The sequence below is a fragment of the Dipteris shenzhenensis genome, chromosome 22 (genome assembly GCF_047967505.1).
Source record: "Dipteris shenzhenensis isolate YYH24624 ecotype China chromosome 22, Dip_SZ_1.0, whole genome shotgun sequence".
NCBI classification, from domain to species: domain Eukaryota; kingdom Viridiplantae; phylum Streptophyta; class Polypodiopsida; order Gleicheniales; family Dipteridaceae; genus Dipteris; species Dipteris shenzhenensis.
Genome location: NC_141617.1, coordinates 34,746,183 through 34,761,799, shown reverse-complemented (window position 1 = coordinate 34,761,799; position 15,617 = coordinate 34,746,183). Strand labels below are relative to the sequence as shown.

The following is a 15,617-nucleotide window of genomic DNA, read 5'->3' as shown; positions in this document are numbered from 1 at the left end:
TTGGAAATGACACACATTCATAGGCTCTTCATAGGATCAAGACTGTGAATTCATCCAAAAGCCACCACTTCATTCTTCTTATATAACGCCACATCCATACCCTCTGTTAGGGTGAATACCTGTTTTATGTACAAAAATAGATTAGCAACTCAAAAAAAGACACAATAGGGAAGTAGCAAGCTAAGGGTGTCCACTTTTTGTTCACTCCCCAATCCTTAGGAGGTGGAAAAACAAGCTTTTTAGCACACAAAAATGCAAATCTCACCTACTTCCCTATGGATCTAGTCTTTGAAGTCTTCAGACACAACATCACACATGCTATTGTGCACACAATCGTATAGTCTAATCGAAAATTCGATGCACACACAAAAAATTTCTTTGTGTCACATGGCATGGTTCCAGGGCAATCACACCTTTGTCACACGGCATGGTTCCAGGGCGGTCACACCTTTGTCACGAACAGAGAGTGTCATATTAAATTCTAAATTTCTCACTCATTTTAGATTAAATGTTATTGAAACTTTGTAGGTGGTCTCTTTACATTATGTAGAGCTTAACTTGATTTATCAGTAATTATTTGAATGACTTATAAATAATTATTTATAATAAATAAAGTCATAAAATACATGCATTTTAGTAGCACACCACATTTTTTTAGTATTTTGAACAATTAAGCAAATCCAATTTGGTGGAAGGTTAGTAGGCACATAAGGGTGTGTGGTTCAATCATCAAATCCCAAATCCAACGGTTAGATTTAGAAAGATTGAAGTTTAATTTTTACTTTTACTCCTTAGAGGATCGATAAAGAATATTAAAAATAAATCTAGTAATTCTCAATCATGACCAAACATTTCAAAAATGTCAATATTTTTAGTCTCCGCATGATGAATAAGAGGAAAAAAATTTGGTTAAATTTGAGTAAGGGAAACGTACAATATGGCCTCCAAGAGTAAAATCTCCCTTTTGTGGGGGAAAAAGGGCCACCCAAGCCTAATACCAAGGCAAGGTAGGCTTGGTATTAGGCTTGGTGAGGTAGGCTAGGAGCATCACTGACCCTAGTGACAAGCCTTTGGAGTGTGCATGCTGCCCATGTGGAAGGCTGAGTCATCTATTTTTGCCTTGCAACCATGCCACGTTGTTAGACCACATGGTGCCATGTCATCAAGGAGATGTGACATCACTGCTTGCCATGTCACCTTAGATTGCCACACGTGCTGCCACATCAGCCACATGTGCCACCTCATCATCCTTGTGAGGTAGAATTTTTGATGTTGCAGAATTGTTGTTGTTTGCCCTTGTGAGGAAGAACTTTGTTCTTTCTCTTGCAGTCACAGATTTTGACTTTGCAAAATGTTTCAGAATTTGTCAACTATTGTTAGTGAGAAACTTGAGAAGGACAACTTCCAAGCATGGAAGTTCAGGATGACAAACTTTCTTATGGAAAGGGAGTATAGCCATCTATCAATGGTGATGAGCAAGAACCAATTTTGGGTGATGCTCCTACTGCTGCAAATCTGAAGACATCCAAAGAGTGGCATGAAAAGGCCAGGAAGGTCATGGATTGGTTGTCTATCAGTGTTTCAAACTCAATGATTGTGCATATATAAGATGCAGAGACACCGAAGGAGGCATGGGATACATTGGTGAAGATGTACAACACCAATACCACTACGCAGAAGATGTAGCTCAAATAGGAGTTGCATAATGTGCAAAGGAATAAGTTGAACATAAATGAGTATTCCATGAAGGTTAAAGGCCTTGCAAATTCTCTTGGCTCAATTGGAGAACCTATTGATGATGACGACTTACTGTTTATGACCTTGAATCATCTTGGGAGAGAATATGCACAATTTCACACATCCATTGGGGTCCATGAGACTTTTCCAAATTTTCAAGAACTTGTTGCTCTCTTATTGAGTGAAGAGCAAAGGAATGGTAGTTCAGCCACAAGAAGTTCTCAAGAGTCTACATTCTACTCAAATAAGGATAAAGGTAGAGGTAGAGGAAGAGGCCATTTGCCATTTTTGTGGCCGTTCACGAAATCAGAACCAACAGCAACAATAGGAAAACCATGCCTATGGAGGTGGTAACTCTAGAGGTAGGGGGAGCCAAAGAGGATATGGTTCATGGCAAAGGAACCAGCAGGTAGATAGCAACACAGAGTGCTATTATTGTGGGAAGCCTGGACATAAAGAGAAGACCTGCTAGAAAAAGCAAAATGACATCAGAAATGGAAAGTTGCAACAAAGCAACTATGCATCATCCAGTGGGCATGGGGATGATAGAAATGAGTACCTTTTTCTGATGTAGCACATGGTTAACTCCATGATAGAAAATGCTACAAATTGCAAAAATGTATGCTTTGTTGACTCATGTGCTTCTAACCACATGACCAATCATGGTAAGTGGTTCAATGATGTTAAAAACATGGAAAAGCCATGTTATGTTGAAACAGGTGATGATACTGCTCATCTAATTGCACAGGTTGGTAAGGTGGCACTGGCTATGCAAGATGGAAGAACAAAGTACTCATTAGATGTACTTCATGTTCCAAACATCACCAAGAACTTGGTCTTCATTGGCCAAATGGTTGAGCAGGGTTTGCAGGTCAGATTCAACCCTAAGTGGTGCTTTGTTGAGGATTTGAAAAACCAATGCCGCTTAGCTGCAAAAGGCAACAAAAATGGTAGAATGTTTACCTTGGATGCTGATATCCCAAATGTGCAGGCTGCTATGTTTGTGCATGGAAGAGGTATCATTGCAGATATTAAAATATGGCACAAGTGTATTGGACATGTGAATATACAAAGGCTGAAATCTATGTAAACGCAGAGTATTGTTGCAAGTTTGCCAAAATTTAGAGTGGATGGAATGCAAAAGTTATGTGAAGCATGCCAAACATGCATTTCCACAGAATGCTGAAGTAAGCAACAGGGCTTTAGAGGTGATCCACTCATATATGTGGACAACCAAAGCTGCATCTCTTGGTGGATGTCATTATTACGTGAGCTTCATTGATGATCACACAAGGAAGGTATGGGTGTATTTTATGAAGCATAAAAGTGAAGTGTTCAGCCACTTCAAAGCTGTTAAGACCATGGTTGAGAAGGAAAAGGGCATGCAAATAAAAGTGCTGAGATTTGATGGAGGGGGAGAGTATTTTTCAGAAGAATTCAATGATTATTTAAAAGAGCAGGGAATTCAGAGAAAATATTCATGCAAATCTATTCCTTCTGCAGAATGGGGTTGCAAAAAGAAGAACAAGAACATTGCAGAAGTCACAAGGGCTATGCTAAATGAAAAGAAGATTCCTGATTATTTTTGGGGTGAAGCAATAGCAACTGCTATGTATATTATGAATAGAACCCCCACTACAGCTATCCATGGCATGACACATGAGGAAAAGCATACAGGCAAAAAATCAGATATTTCACACTTGAAAGTATTTGGTTGCATTGCTTATGTTCATGTTCCTTATGAGAGGAGAACTAGGCTAGATCCAAAAGCAGAAAAATGCATCTTCATTGGGTATTCTCTGTAGCAAAAATGGTACCGTTGTTATAACCCTTCCACTCGTAGGATGCAAGTGAGCAGAGATGTAGTTTTGGTCTAGCAAAAGTGACAGAAGATGCAAATGCAGGAAATGGCAATGTTGCGATAAATGTAGAGAAGCAATCACAAAGTCTGAGTGGACCTGGTGAGTCCTCAAACAATGGATCAAATGCATGGACAGCGAGACTGAAATCTAGTGGCTCTTCTCATGGTAGTCTAGAGAGTGGTGCACAGGTATCACGTAAAGGAAAGGAGAAGGTAGACCCTACACCTATCTTTGATCTCATGTGGTCACTCTCATGTTGATGGAGAGTCGAGTGGATCAGAAATGAGCCTTGATGAGAAACTTGGGATTCCTTCAGTTGTTACTCTAGGTGTAAGAAAAAGCAGGAGTGTGGTTAAGACTCCTCGAGGTGATGCAGGTCCACATATGTTAGGTATCCTATTGATAGGTGGAGATATGATGGTTTTTTAGCCCATCATTATGCATATTTGGTCAAAATCCTAAAAGAACCAGAGCCAACTTGCTTTAAGGAAGTAGTTGGAAAGAAAAATTGGGAGGTAGCCATGGATGAGGAGATGGCAGCCTTAGATGCAAACCACACTTGGGAATTGATGCCTTTGCCTCATGATAAGAAGGAAATTGGTTGCAAGTGGGTGTATAAGGTGAAGCACAATGCCAATGGGTCTGTGAGTAGGTGTAAGGCAAGGTTAGTTGCCAAAGAATATGCACAGACATATGGCATTGACTATGAGAAAACCTTCAATCTAGTTGCAAGGATGGCAATTGTGAGAGTAGTAATTGCTATGGTTGCTACAAAAGGATGGTCTTTGCATCAAATGGATATAAAGAATGCCTTCTTGCATGGTGATTTGCAAGAAGAGGTTTATATGATGCAGCCAAAAGGTTACCAAGATGATGCACATCCTCATTTGGTTTGCAGGTTGCGTAAAGCCTTGTATGGCTTAAAACAGGTGCCCATGGCATGGTCAGACAAGATAGGCTAGTATCTTGTCACCATTGGATTTTAGATTTCTAATATAGATTTTTCACTTTATGTGAAAAGAACAGACATAGGGATTGTATTAGTAGTCATCTATGTGGATGACTTAATTGTTACAGGTGACAATGACGCAAACATTGATAATGTGAAGCTGCTTTTGAAGCAAAATTTTGAAATGAAGGATTTGGGAGAGCTGCGTTACTTCCTGGAAATTGAAGTTATTAGATCCCATGGTGGGATATGGTTGTTGGCAGTATGGATTGGATATGCCGTCTAGATATGGGATGACAGGTCGTAAGCCCATCTCTGTTCCATTGAAGTAGAATTTGAATCTCAGGGTAGAACAAGGGAACTTCTTGAAGATGTAACTATATACAGACACATAGTTGGTAGTTTGATATACATGACTATCACTAGACCAAATTTGACCTATGTTGTTGGGCTGGTGAGTCAATTTATGCAGGTGCCAAGGAAGCCACATTTGGATGTGGCTAGGCACATATTGAGATATGTGAAGTCCACTTTGCAGTATGGACTTTTTTATGAGGCTGGGTGTTCAATACAAGTACATGGGTACACGGATGCTGATTGGGCTGGTAGTGTCTTCGATAGGAGATCTACTAGTGGATATGTTTTCCCTTGGGAGTCTTGCTATTAGTTGGAGTAGCAAGAAACAACTGATAGTTGCCTTGTCGAGCACAGAGGCTGAGTACAGGGGTGCAGCTATGGCTGCATGTGAGATAGCTTGGTTACAAAAGCTACTTATTGACTTAGGCTAGTTAGTACATGGTGCAGTTGTCATTTATTGTGACAACATTATCAGCATTATGCTTGCTAATAACCTAGTTTATCATGCTAGAACAAAGCACATTGAGATGCATTACCACTTTGTGAGAGTGAAGGTTCTAGCTGGAGAGATTGATCTAGCATATGTCAACACCAAGGAGCAAGTGGCTGACGTCTTCACGAAGGATTTGGGTACAAAAAATCTTTGTAGATTTAGAAGCTTGCTTTGTGTACTCGAGATGGATTTTAGCTTGAGGGGGAGTGTTGAGATATCAAGCTCCACCCCAGATGTATATCCTAGGTGACTATCATCTATGTCACCGTCTTTTGTTCGGTATACTTCTGGCATAGTTAGGTAGCCACGTATGTTTGGATTGGGTTCACATATGAATCGTGTATTCTAGGGTTACACATATAGTGTATACCCATCTCTCATTGTATTGTTGTTGTGCTAAAGTGAAGATTAGCTTCAGCCTCCTACCTTGTGTCCTCTCTCTTTTGTGAGTTGTGAAGAAAGCTGCAGTCCGAGTCTCCTCCCTCTCTCCCTACTTCTTTACAGCCCTCCTCTTCTTTGGTAAGGTCTCTCATGGTTCGGCCAAATTGACTTCCTTTACTTTCATTGGCCCTACATAGTCTCCATCATCATACGTGTCAACTATCCTTTTAGCCTTTTCATAGAATATATCCCTGTCTTAGATGGAGTAAGGTCTAAAGTATCCAAGGACGTCTCTTAGTTTTTCCTCCTCCAAGAACTTGTTTGAACCTTTATGAAATGAAGATGGTCGAGGTTTCTTAACTTATGTAGGCACTGCACTTGCTGTTGTTTCAAGCTTAGGTTCATGTTTTTTTCTTGGATAGGGTTCTAGTGGCTCCCTTGGATTTTCCTAATTTTTGAGCTTTTTCCTCACCCTTGTTTATAACTTTTTGCCCCAACTCTTGTGACAGTTCTTCGAATTTCACTATCCTATTGGAATTAGGATCTCTTCCATTCTTCTATTCCAATCCTTTGTGAGCTTATGATCGGTCGTGGTTGCATGTACATACCATAACCATTGAAGGTCTGATTCTACATATGCTACCCCGTCATCACCCATTTTGGTTTTGGTGTAAGATGGAGTTGGTATGACATTTCGATTCTTAACATGTTGTGAGTTTGGTTTGATGGGTAATGCATCGCTAAGCTTCTTGTCATGCTTTACAAGATGAACATTCAGAGAGGGACTACTATGCTTTCCAAGCCACTCTCATCCTTAATCGCAAGTTCCTCTTTTGTTAGGCACATTCATGGTTGCAAGTAAATGCATCCAATTATGTGAGTACTTTGGTTTAGGTAGAGGTGCATACCATTTCTCATCAGCATCTCCTCCTACTATTCTCTCATTTGTAGTTTCGAACTAATTAACAATTTTTGTTCTAGCTGTCATTTTTGACTCAGCATCAAATAAATCGCTGCCTAGTGGACGAGATTACCACATTGTTAGGTCCACTTTTGTCACTGAAGTCTCCTTTTTGAGATATATCGTGTTTGATGACCAGTCATGCACTATCCCTGCTGATCTCAAAAATGGTCTCCCTAGAATTATGTCATATGAGTCAATTGGATTCTCGAAATCCATGACTACAAACCAAACGTGGTAGGTGATTCCAAAAGTTCTTATCTTGAGATCCTTCACCACACCAACTAGTCTCGTAGTGGTTCCATCAGCCAATTTGACTATCAAAGAGGTTTTTTCCATGGGTGGTCTTCCCCATTTCTCCCAACATTGTTTGGTCATGATGCTCACTCATGCACCACCATCTAGGATAGCTTCCACTTTCCTATGATGATATAATATAGGAATGAATGCATTTGAGTCATCGCTTTCAAAATAAATTAACCTAGCTTATTGATAGGCACCATTGGAGTGTCATCTTTTAAGTTTGATCCTTCCTTAGTTAGCTCTTCATCATGAATCTCTATCGTCAAGTCGAGATGTCCATTCATCCAATCTGATAAGTCATTCCATAACATCGGGTTTCCCCTGAGCAATGAAGCAATTGACATTTTGACTTCCATGGATAAGAATGCTGTAAGTCTTGCGACATCTCTTGGTCCATCTGGCATTGTGATGTCATCAGACTATCTTTCCATGTCATCATGAAGATTGTTGAGACCCTCATGTCTTAATTGTTCCATGACCGGATCCTCTTCAAACATATGATCCATCAGTAAAGGAATGTCATTGGACAACCTATCCTCATTCCGTTCTGCTATGATGGAAGGTACTTTGACAGGTAGTTTATGTGTTGGGTGTTGTTGATGTTGTGGAAATTTAATGTCAACTGGCGTCCTAGTTTTTGCTTGCATTTCTTGACATTCTTCTACAAGAGCTCTGGCTTTTAGTAAATTCTCCTCCTAAATGGGATTAGGATATTCGTGAAATCCATTGGGCGTATTTAGTCAAGGCTCTTTCCCGTTTTTATCATTTAAGCTCTCCTCTCGCTTACCTCCTTGGCTGGATTTCATTTCTAAACTCCCTACCATTTCTAAGGTTGCTACTATGCTCATGTCCTCATTAGAACCACTTTGAACTATCACTTTATCCTTCCCCTTACCCAGCTTAATTGCTTGCTTTTTAGGTGGGTTGTTTTGTTGTTTAGGAGTCTGTGATGTTCCTACTTGACCTTCTCTCTCTCTTTTGTGCAATTCTCGCATGATCGCCTTCACTTGCATGCGTGTGATTGCGTTTAATGATAGTTGAGCTATGCATCTACGTTCACAATCCCTAACAAGTTGAGACTTGTCGATTTTGGATTTAAAGCATCCATAGTTGCTCTTCTCATTGAATAATCTGTATAGAGATGATCAATACCATAGCTACAGCACAATGGGACATTGGCAATGACTATAGTGGTAACTGCTAGTGCATTATTGTGCCTGTAAGGACAATGCTTATAGTAATGAGGTCCTGTGCATCCATAGCATTGGACAGGCTGTCCCGCTTGTGCCTTTTGCAGACACTCATTTGCCTTATGTGGTCCATTGCATTTGTAGCAATGGATTGGAGTTCTTTGATCCATGTTATTCATATCCCTAGCTTTTGCATTGACTGGTGCTATTTGATATACTGGGATATGCCGATCGCCCTGAACAATGTAATGACTAAGGTAGCTAATGTATTCACTTTCCTCTAAAGTGGATGTCAGTTGTTCAGCGTATGTTTCCATGATCCTTGGATCCGATTTCATCCAATCTTGCGATATTTCTTCCACCATCACTTGATTCATTAGAGTGATTCTTGGTGGAGGCAGTTGAGGTCCTAAGATTGGTGGCAGTAATGGCACATTCTCTGCTCGATATGGTATTGGATTAGGATTGGTAGCTCCTTGAATCATCTAGGTGGATTGTAGTGGTGGAGCTATAGTGCTAGTTGTTGCGGTCTCACTTGATATGTCTGTGTTTGCACTGGGGGCAACATTCTAGGGTATTTGCATTGGGATGTTTCATGATTTCCCCATCTAGCACAATGCCCACACCACAAGGCTGGTGGTCTCGCACATAGCCTCGGACACTCATTAGATGGATGATTCCCTAAACACACACTGCACCAAACCATATCACATCTGGGATACAAATGTGCATTACTTTGGTTCTCTCTATGAGTTGCATTTTTGGTTTGAGGATTCAACCTCGCCACTATAAGATACACTAGCTCATCTTTGTTCATATACTTGGTTTCATTGGATGGCTCCTTAGAAACTCAGGATAAACTAGTATCAAGGTCCTTGGATCCTACGATCGAGGGTAAAGATGTTGTAATGGTTTCATCACCCTCTCTCATGTTGTCTCCTAACCTGATCGCTTCTTTACTGCATGCTTCAAAGGATGTTATATTCAGCACGGTAAGTTGGTCATGTTACTTTGGACTTCTTAGCCCCAGTAAAAATTGAGGTAAGGGTTGCTCATCACTAAGCCTTTCATGAGGCTCACACGTTGCATTTAAGTATTTAATCTTTGCTATGTAATCTCACAAGGAATCCTTGCCTTGCTTGACTTGGTTCAGTTGATTTACTAGACTCCAATTTGGACCTTTTGGAGAATACTCCAAGATGAAAGACTCTCATAGTGTATTCCATGTGTCTTTCTCTTCGGGCTTAAGAGCACGATACCATGCCCCTACCTTGTTATTTCAAAGGCTCCTATCTTGTCACCATCGGAAGGTAGTACACACTTGCTTAAAGTGCTCAACATAGGTGATTGGATCACCTTCTCCTTGGAATTTCATGATTATTTTGGCAATGGCTATGGACCTATTTCTAGACCCATGATTATCTCTAACTGTAGGTATTGTAGCTAGCACTGGCACCCCCTTCCTATAGCTTGCATTAACGCTCTCAGTGTTTCTTCAAAAAATACTGCCTGATGAATAGGAGGTGGTTGTGGATATGGCATTGGCCAGTTGGCCTGGATATGGATATGATGGTGGTTGTGGACCATACTATTGTTGTGGTGGACTCGACCTTGCGTATTGTCTCACATTTGGATCCACATAGTGTGATGTACTTGGCAGATCATTCAATAGGTTTACCATTGGATAAGTTGGAGCAAGTGTTGGTCCCATTATTACCAGGTTAAACCTCGATGTTGGCCCTTGATATGCCTTGGTTGTAGTTGGGGGTCGTGGACCTTGAGGTCCTCCTTGGAATTGTGGTCGTGGCCTAAGCAGTGGGGGAATTCTTTGAGCGACTACCTCTGGTTGTTGTAGGTATGACCAATAATCTCCTCGAGGCTCAGATGGCCTTGCTTCCAAATCGAATTGAAAGGTGGATACTTCCCTAGCATGCAAGTTCTAAGACCATAAATCTGTTTTAAAGAGTAGTGTCATCACCGTTGTAATATTTTCCGTGACAACAGGTGGTCCTGTGGTCATTAGGTTTGTACGAGCAAACAAGTTTACGTTTTCAGTGTTATCAAAGAGTTGTGCTCATACCTTCCAAAGAAATTGGTTATGCCTTCGTAAATCCTATTGGAGGTTGACTACGTTGGGGACTGAGTCCCTGAATCAGGAGCAATGGATACTTGAAAATCATTTTGGTTTGGTGTGTTACCTTCCATGCTCAGTGTTTTGTCTATACTTGAGTCATACTCAAAAAATGGTCCGACTATAGATGATGTGCTTCACAATGAAGACCTCTCTCTTGCAGATATGCTCAGGCCTCTAAGTCAACATTGGATCTGCTGTCTTCAGGAGCAATTTTAGATCCTAAGATTCATCCGGATCTGAGATGCATGTATGAATCTGAGATTCTGAATTGTTTCGGTTAACTGTCAAGTTATTGATTCAGATTGTATCACTCAAATGGATTCCTAACTCCAAGGTTAATTCCACAGCATTGAATTAAGCTAATTCAGCGTGCCCTCACAATTGGGTATTCCTTGATCCAGAAAATGAATTTCAAAACTATTATCACTGTTGGAACTTGATAGAGTTCTGGTCCAAAGACAAAAGGCAAGTTGTTAATTCAGCGCATTAAATTAATTAATTCAGTGCGGTGACCTGATCTAGGTTGGATGTTCAGTTAGCTAAGTGTAATTAGTTTGTCTATCTTAGAAATTCTAGCCATGACTTTTTCACTCACTTTTAGTATGGAAATAATTTAGTGACACTGTGTTAATTAATCCAATGTTCGAATACAATAATCAAGTTTTGATTGCAGAATTAATTGGAAATTTCTTGTTGGTGATAATTCATAGTTCTCAGGCAAACCAAAAGTAAAGAATAATGCACCACGTTGGATTAAGTAATTCAACGATGCTGGATAAAAATTGGATGTTTTATGGGTGTGACAGTTGGCACATTCAAAGCTGTCAGATGGTAAGTGATAGTTGGCAGATAGCCGTCGGGATTAATCCTGCATTGCTAATCTGACAGCACTGGGTTATGACTGGTCTGGGACTGTCGACACTTAGATCAAGCATTTTTTGCCCTAAACATATTTTGAAATTTTCTGTGAAAGTCCTTATGGAACTTGCCAAAATTTGCCGGGAAGTTTTAACTGCAGCTGCATCGACGGCGCCCAGGGCAATGGCATCGCTCTAGGGAGCAATGGAACTGGTTGCACTGTTCCCCAGAAGCCCTCCCAAACTAGTGCCGTAATCATTGGTCAGTTTTTCTCTCCGCAAATTGACAGATTTTTCGTTGTTGGAATGTTTGAATGTTGCCTCACTTTCTCGTTGGTTCAGCTTCAACTTTGTCGACTGCTGCTGCTCTACTCTTTTACCGGCCTCTTAGCAAGGTGGATTTATAATTGGAGAGCATCTTGAGCGAAAAAGCAATGTACTTCGAGAAGAATGGGGGCACTCGACTCAGGGAATACATCTCTGTAAGGAGAGGGAGAGACACACCCAGGCTATTTTCGGAGGCTGAGCTCCAAAAAGCCACTCAAAATTTTGCACGGCATGTGGAACTCGGACGAGGAAGCTACGGCACCATGTACAAGGGAGTCCTCACAGATGCCACTCTTGTGGCGATTAAGAAATCTCATCACACAGAAGAACAACAAGTCGACCAATTCATCAACGAAGTCATCATCCTATCCCATATCAACCATCGAAACATTGTGCAGCTGTTGGGCTATTGTTTGGCGACACCGGTTCCTATTCTTGTGTACAAATACGTCCCAAATAGAACTCTTTCATAGCACTTGCACGGAAAGGATGGCAGATCAGCTCTCAGCTGGGAAAATCGCCTTATAATTGCCCTGGAAAGCGCCGAGGCAATTGCCTACCTTCATTCATCAATTTCCACACCCATCTACCACAGAGACATCAAATCCTCAAACATACTTCTGGATAAGGTGCTGACTCCTAAAGTATCAGACTTTGGTATATCACGCCTTTTGCGCATGGACGAAACCCATGTTTCCACCGTTGTAAAGGGCACAATGGGGTATCTTGATCCAGAGTACTTCCAGAGTTTCCAGCTGACTGATAAGAGTGATGTTTACAATTTCGGAGTGGTGCTGCTTGAGTTGATCACTTCGCTCAAGCCTATTAACCTGGAAAGAGGGGAGACCGAGTCCAATCTGGCTATGCTTTGTATTTCTAGATGGAAAACAGGCACATTTTCTACAGCAATAGATCCGGCCTTGGGAGCATCTGAGGATTCTGGCGTGATGGGATCCGTGAATCAAGTGGCAAAACTCGCAATCGCTTGTTTGCGCATAGACGCCCATAAACGACCTCCTATGAAACAAGTTCTTCAGGAGCTATTGTGGATTAGAGGGTCAAAGGAAAACGTGGTCGGAATGTATTCTTCTCTAGATTTGGAGGACGACGAAGAAGTAGCTCTTCTACCATTGCAGCAAAAATTAGTGAGCAGATCGAGCTTTTACAACTACAGTAGCGGCAGTTCAAGTTCGCATCCGAGTGGGCTTCGAGAGTTGGAGATGGCGATGAGGAAATCTGCATCAAGGGCAGGCGGAAGGTGATGATCATGTGGTGCTTTTCATTTTCCAAATTACGTGTATATCTTTGATCTCTCTCTCTCTCTCTCTCTCACTCACACACACACACACTCTCTCTCTCTCTCTCTCTCTCTCTCTCTCCCCCAGTCCCCCCCCCCCCCCCACATAGGCCCTCCAAATGAGTATCCAATTGAGTTCCTATATTAGAGTGCCATTGTTTCTTGTAAATGTGACTATGATGTTTGTTGAGTAGTCAATATCAATGTCACCCATGAGGAGAATATGTCGGTTTCCTTAAACCCTGCCTCCACTTACTACACTGTTATTTCTATGTAATATTTCATAAGAACATTTGTAATAACATTACTCCTTTTGTTTGTTTCTTTTGTTTCATACTTATCCTTGTGATGACTCTTGTAAATTGTTCACTTTTGATGTTGTCCTAAATTGTTATCCATTTTGTTTCAACTTGTATTTATAGATCACTCCCAAAGCATTTACCACAAGACTATAGTATTTTCTCAGTATTTTAGACTACATTTTGATGTATCTCTACCTATCCATTTGGGCAATCATTTGTAATGAAGCTCTTAAATTGATTTATTTACTTTAGATGAATCTGAATCTCTTAATTTTTTGTCCCTTTTGTTCTGCCTTATATTTATAACGCACTCCCAAAGTTCAAGAATCATCATGGTTGCAAACACTACAAGAAATCAGGCTCATATGCATGTTGCTAGCAGCGAAAGTTGACTTGTGAGAAAAATCGATAGGCCCATGTATGTTCGTGTGTATAATTGTGGCCAAAGACATGTGTGTAAAAGCGCGTGTATATAAAAACCAGATGCACGAATACACGCACCAATAGATGCAAGAGAGTGCTATTGGGTGCTTGAATCCCATTCCAGCATTCAAGCAACCAATAGCACTCTTTGGATTTTTTTTTGTCACATTGCACCTGCCACACAAAAGATTTAGTATACATGCATGATTCAAGAAAGACATCAAATGAACTTAAGTGGTTGCATTATCAATACACACGTGACAATATTATCAAAATTTTATGTATGTTAAAATAAGCCCATTCACTTACAAAAATATATATATAACTATACCCGTATGCCGAAGTAGCTCATGGGTTTAATTATAAAAAGTATATATACAATCAAATTCGTATGCCTAAGAAAGCCCATGGCTTCAATTACAAAAATTCACATCCTCAATACGGAGGTGATACTATAAGTCCGAGTACTACTCAAATTCATCACATGAAAAGCTGCTCCCTCCATCGTCAGATGAGCTCATATTAATATACATATCCGATGAGTGCTCACCATCTCATTCACGTCGAGGAGCAACGACAGCGGTAGCAGTGGCAAGAGCATTAGCAGGCGTAGCAGTAGCTTGTGCCTATTCAAGTAAGATATCATATATAAGTGTGTGTGTATATATATATATATATAATACAACAATCAATAAAACAAAATCATCACTTTAGAGGTTTCAAGTACCTGTCGACCGTACGCTCTCATGGCTTCCTCAAACTGCGCGTCCATAATACATCCCTCGGTTTTGAAGAGGGCCCATGTGTCACATCTGCTATACTGACGAGCATATGCAATCTCGTGTGATGTGGGCTTCCTTCCCATAACCTCATTGTAAGATAACACCATTTGTAAGATTAAAACAATCATAAAATTAATGCAAGTAATCAATCAAATAAGGTTTAGAGATACTTATGAACTCCACTTCCTACGACTCAATGCCTCCATATCTAAAATGGGACGATCCAATGGTCTCCATCTGGATCCTTCGTGCCTCCACGTGCTACCTACTCTTCACGCCACCCTCTTCTCGTTTCTTTGCCTCCTTCCACTCGCATTTGTGGGCAGTGGCAGGTTTCTCGACAAGATAATAACCCGCATCGGGTCATCATGCACGAGTTTCTTCAGGTGAGATCTTTTATTACTTAAGATCTCCCTTATTCTTGTCCTTCCCCATATATTTGAGAATGTCGCATGCGGGGGATTGGGGTACCGAGCATGTACAACATCAATGACCTCTCCAACTAGACGGACATTTTGATCTTCAAATTTTATAAAATAATTTCTATACAAATTAGAGACTACCCCTCGCATCCGTCACTATCCCCCCCCCCCCCCCATCTGTCACATCGTAATATATGTCTTCCGCCATCTCTATCACCTCCTTCTCATTCCCACTGTCCCCTCTCCTCCCTTCGATCCCTCTATCTCCTCTCTCACCATGTGCCCTATCACTACCCTTAACAAAGCAGTGCAACCTCCACTCCCACTCTCCCTATTACAGCATCTACTCTACTCCATACTAAAGGTGGAGTCACAGCTAGGGGAGTGCGTACGTGACTGTGGATGTGAGGGGATACGTGATTGTGTCTAGGAGGGGATACATGAGTGTGTGTGTGAGGGGGTATGTCTCCTCAATGGCAGTGGGGTGGGAGAAGCCATAGGTCTCAGACTCACATGCATAGAAGGTTGTGGGGTGACATGCATGCTCATAAAAGGAGTGGTCAACAAAACCATACTAGGGTGTCTAAGAGGGTGGTTGGCTTGTATATAGTTGGCAAGCTCATTTCCAGGGTGCACCTAGAGTGATTTAACATCTCCGCCATCCAAGTGGCGTACACAAATGGATGTGTGCATCATGCATCAGAATAATTTGTTCATCAAGCATCATGTATCATACATCATGTATCAACAAAATTTTGTATCATGCTTCAAGAAAGCAGGTAGAATCGCCTGCAGAACCACATGTACACTACGTAAACACAGCCCAGACATGCTCCTATA

General features: G+C 41.0%; 2 pseudogenes; both read left to right on the top strand.

Moving 5' to 3' along the window:
* Positions 1-1,351: 1,351 nt before the first annotated feature.
* Positions 1,352-4,834, top strand: LOC147888041 (uncharacterized; annotated as a pseudogene).
* A 6,824-nt stretch (positions 4,835-11,658) lies between these two features.
* On the top strand, positions 11,659-12,813 carry LOC147888040 (wall-associated receptor kinase-like 1 pseudogene; annotated as a pseudogene).
* Positions 12,814-15,617: the final 2,804 nt, after the last annotated feature.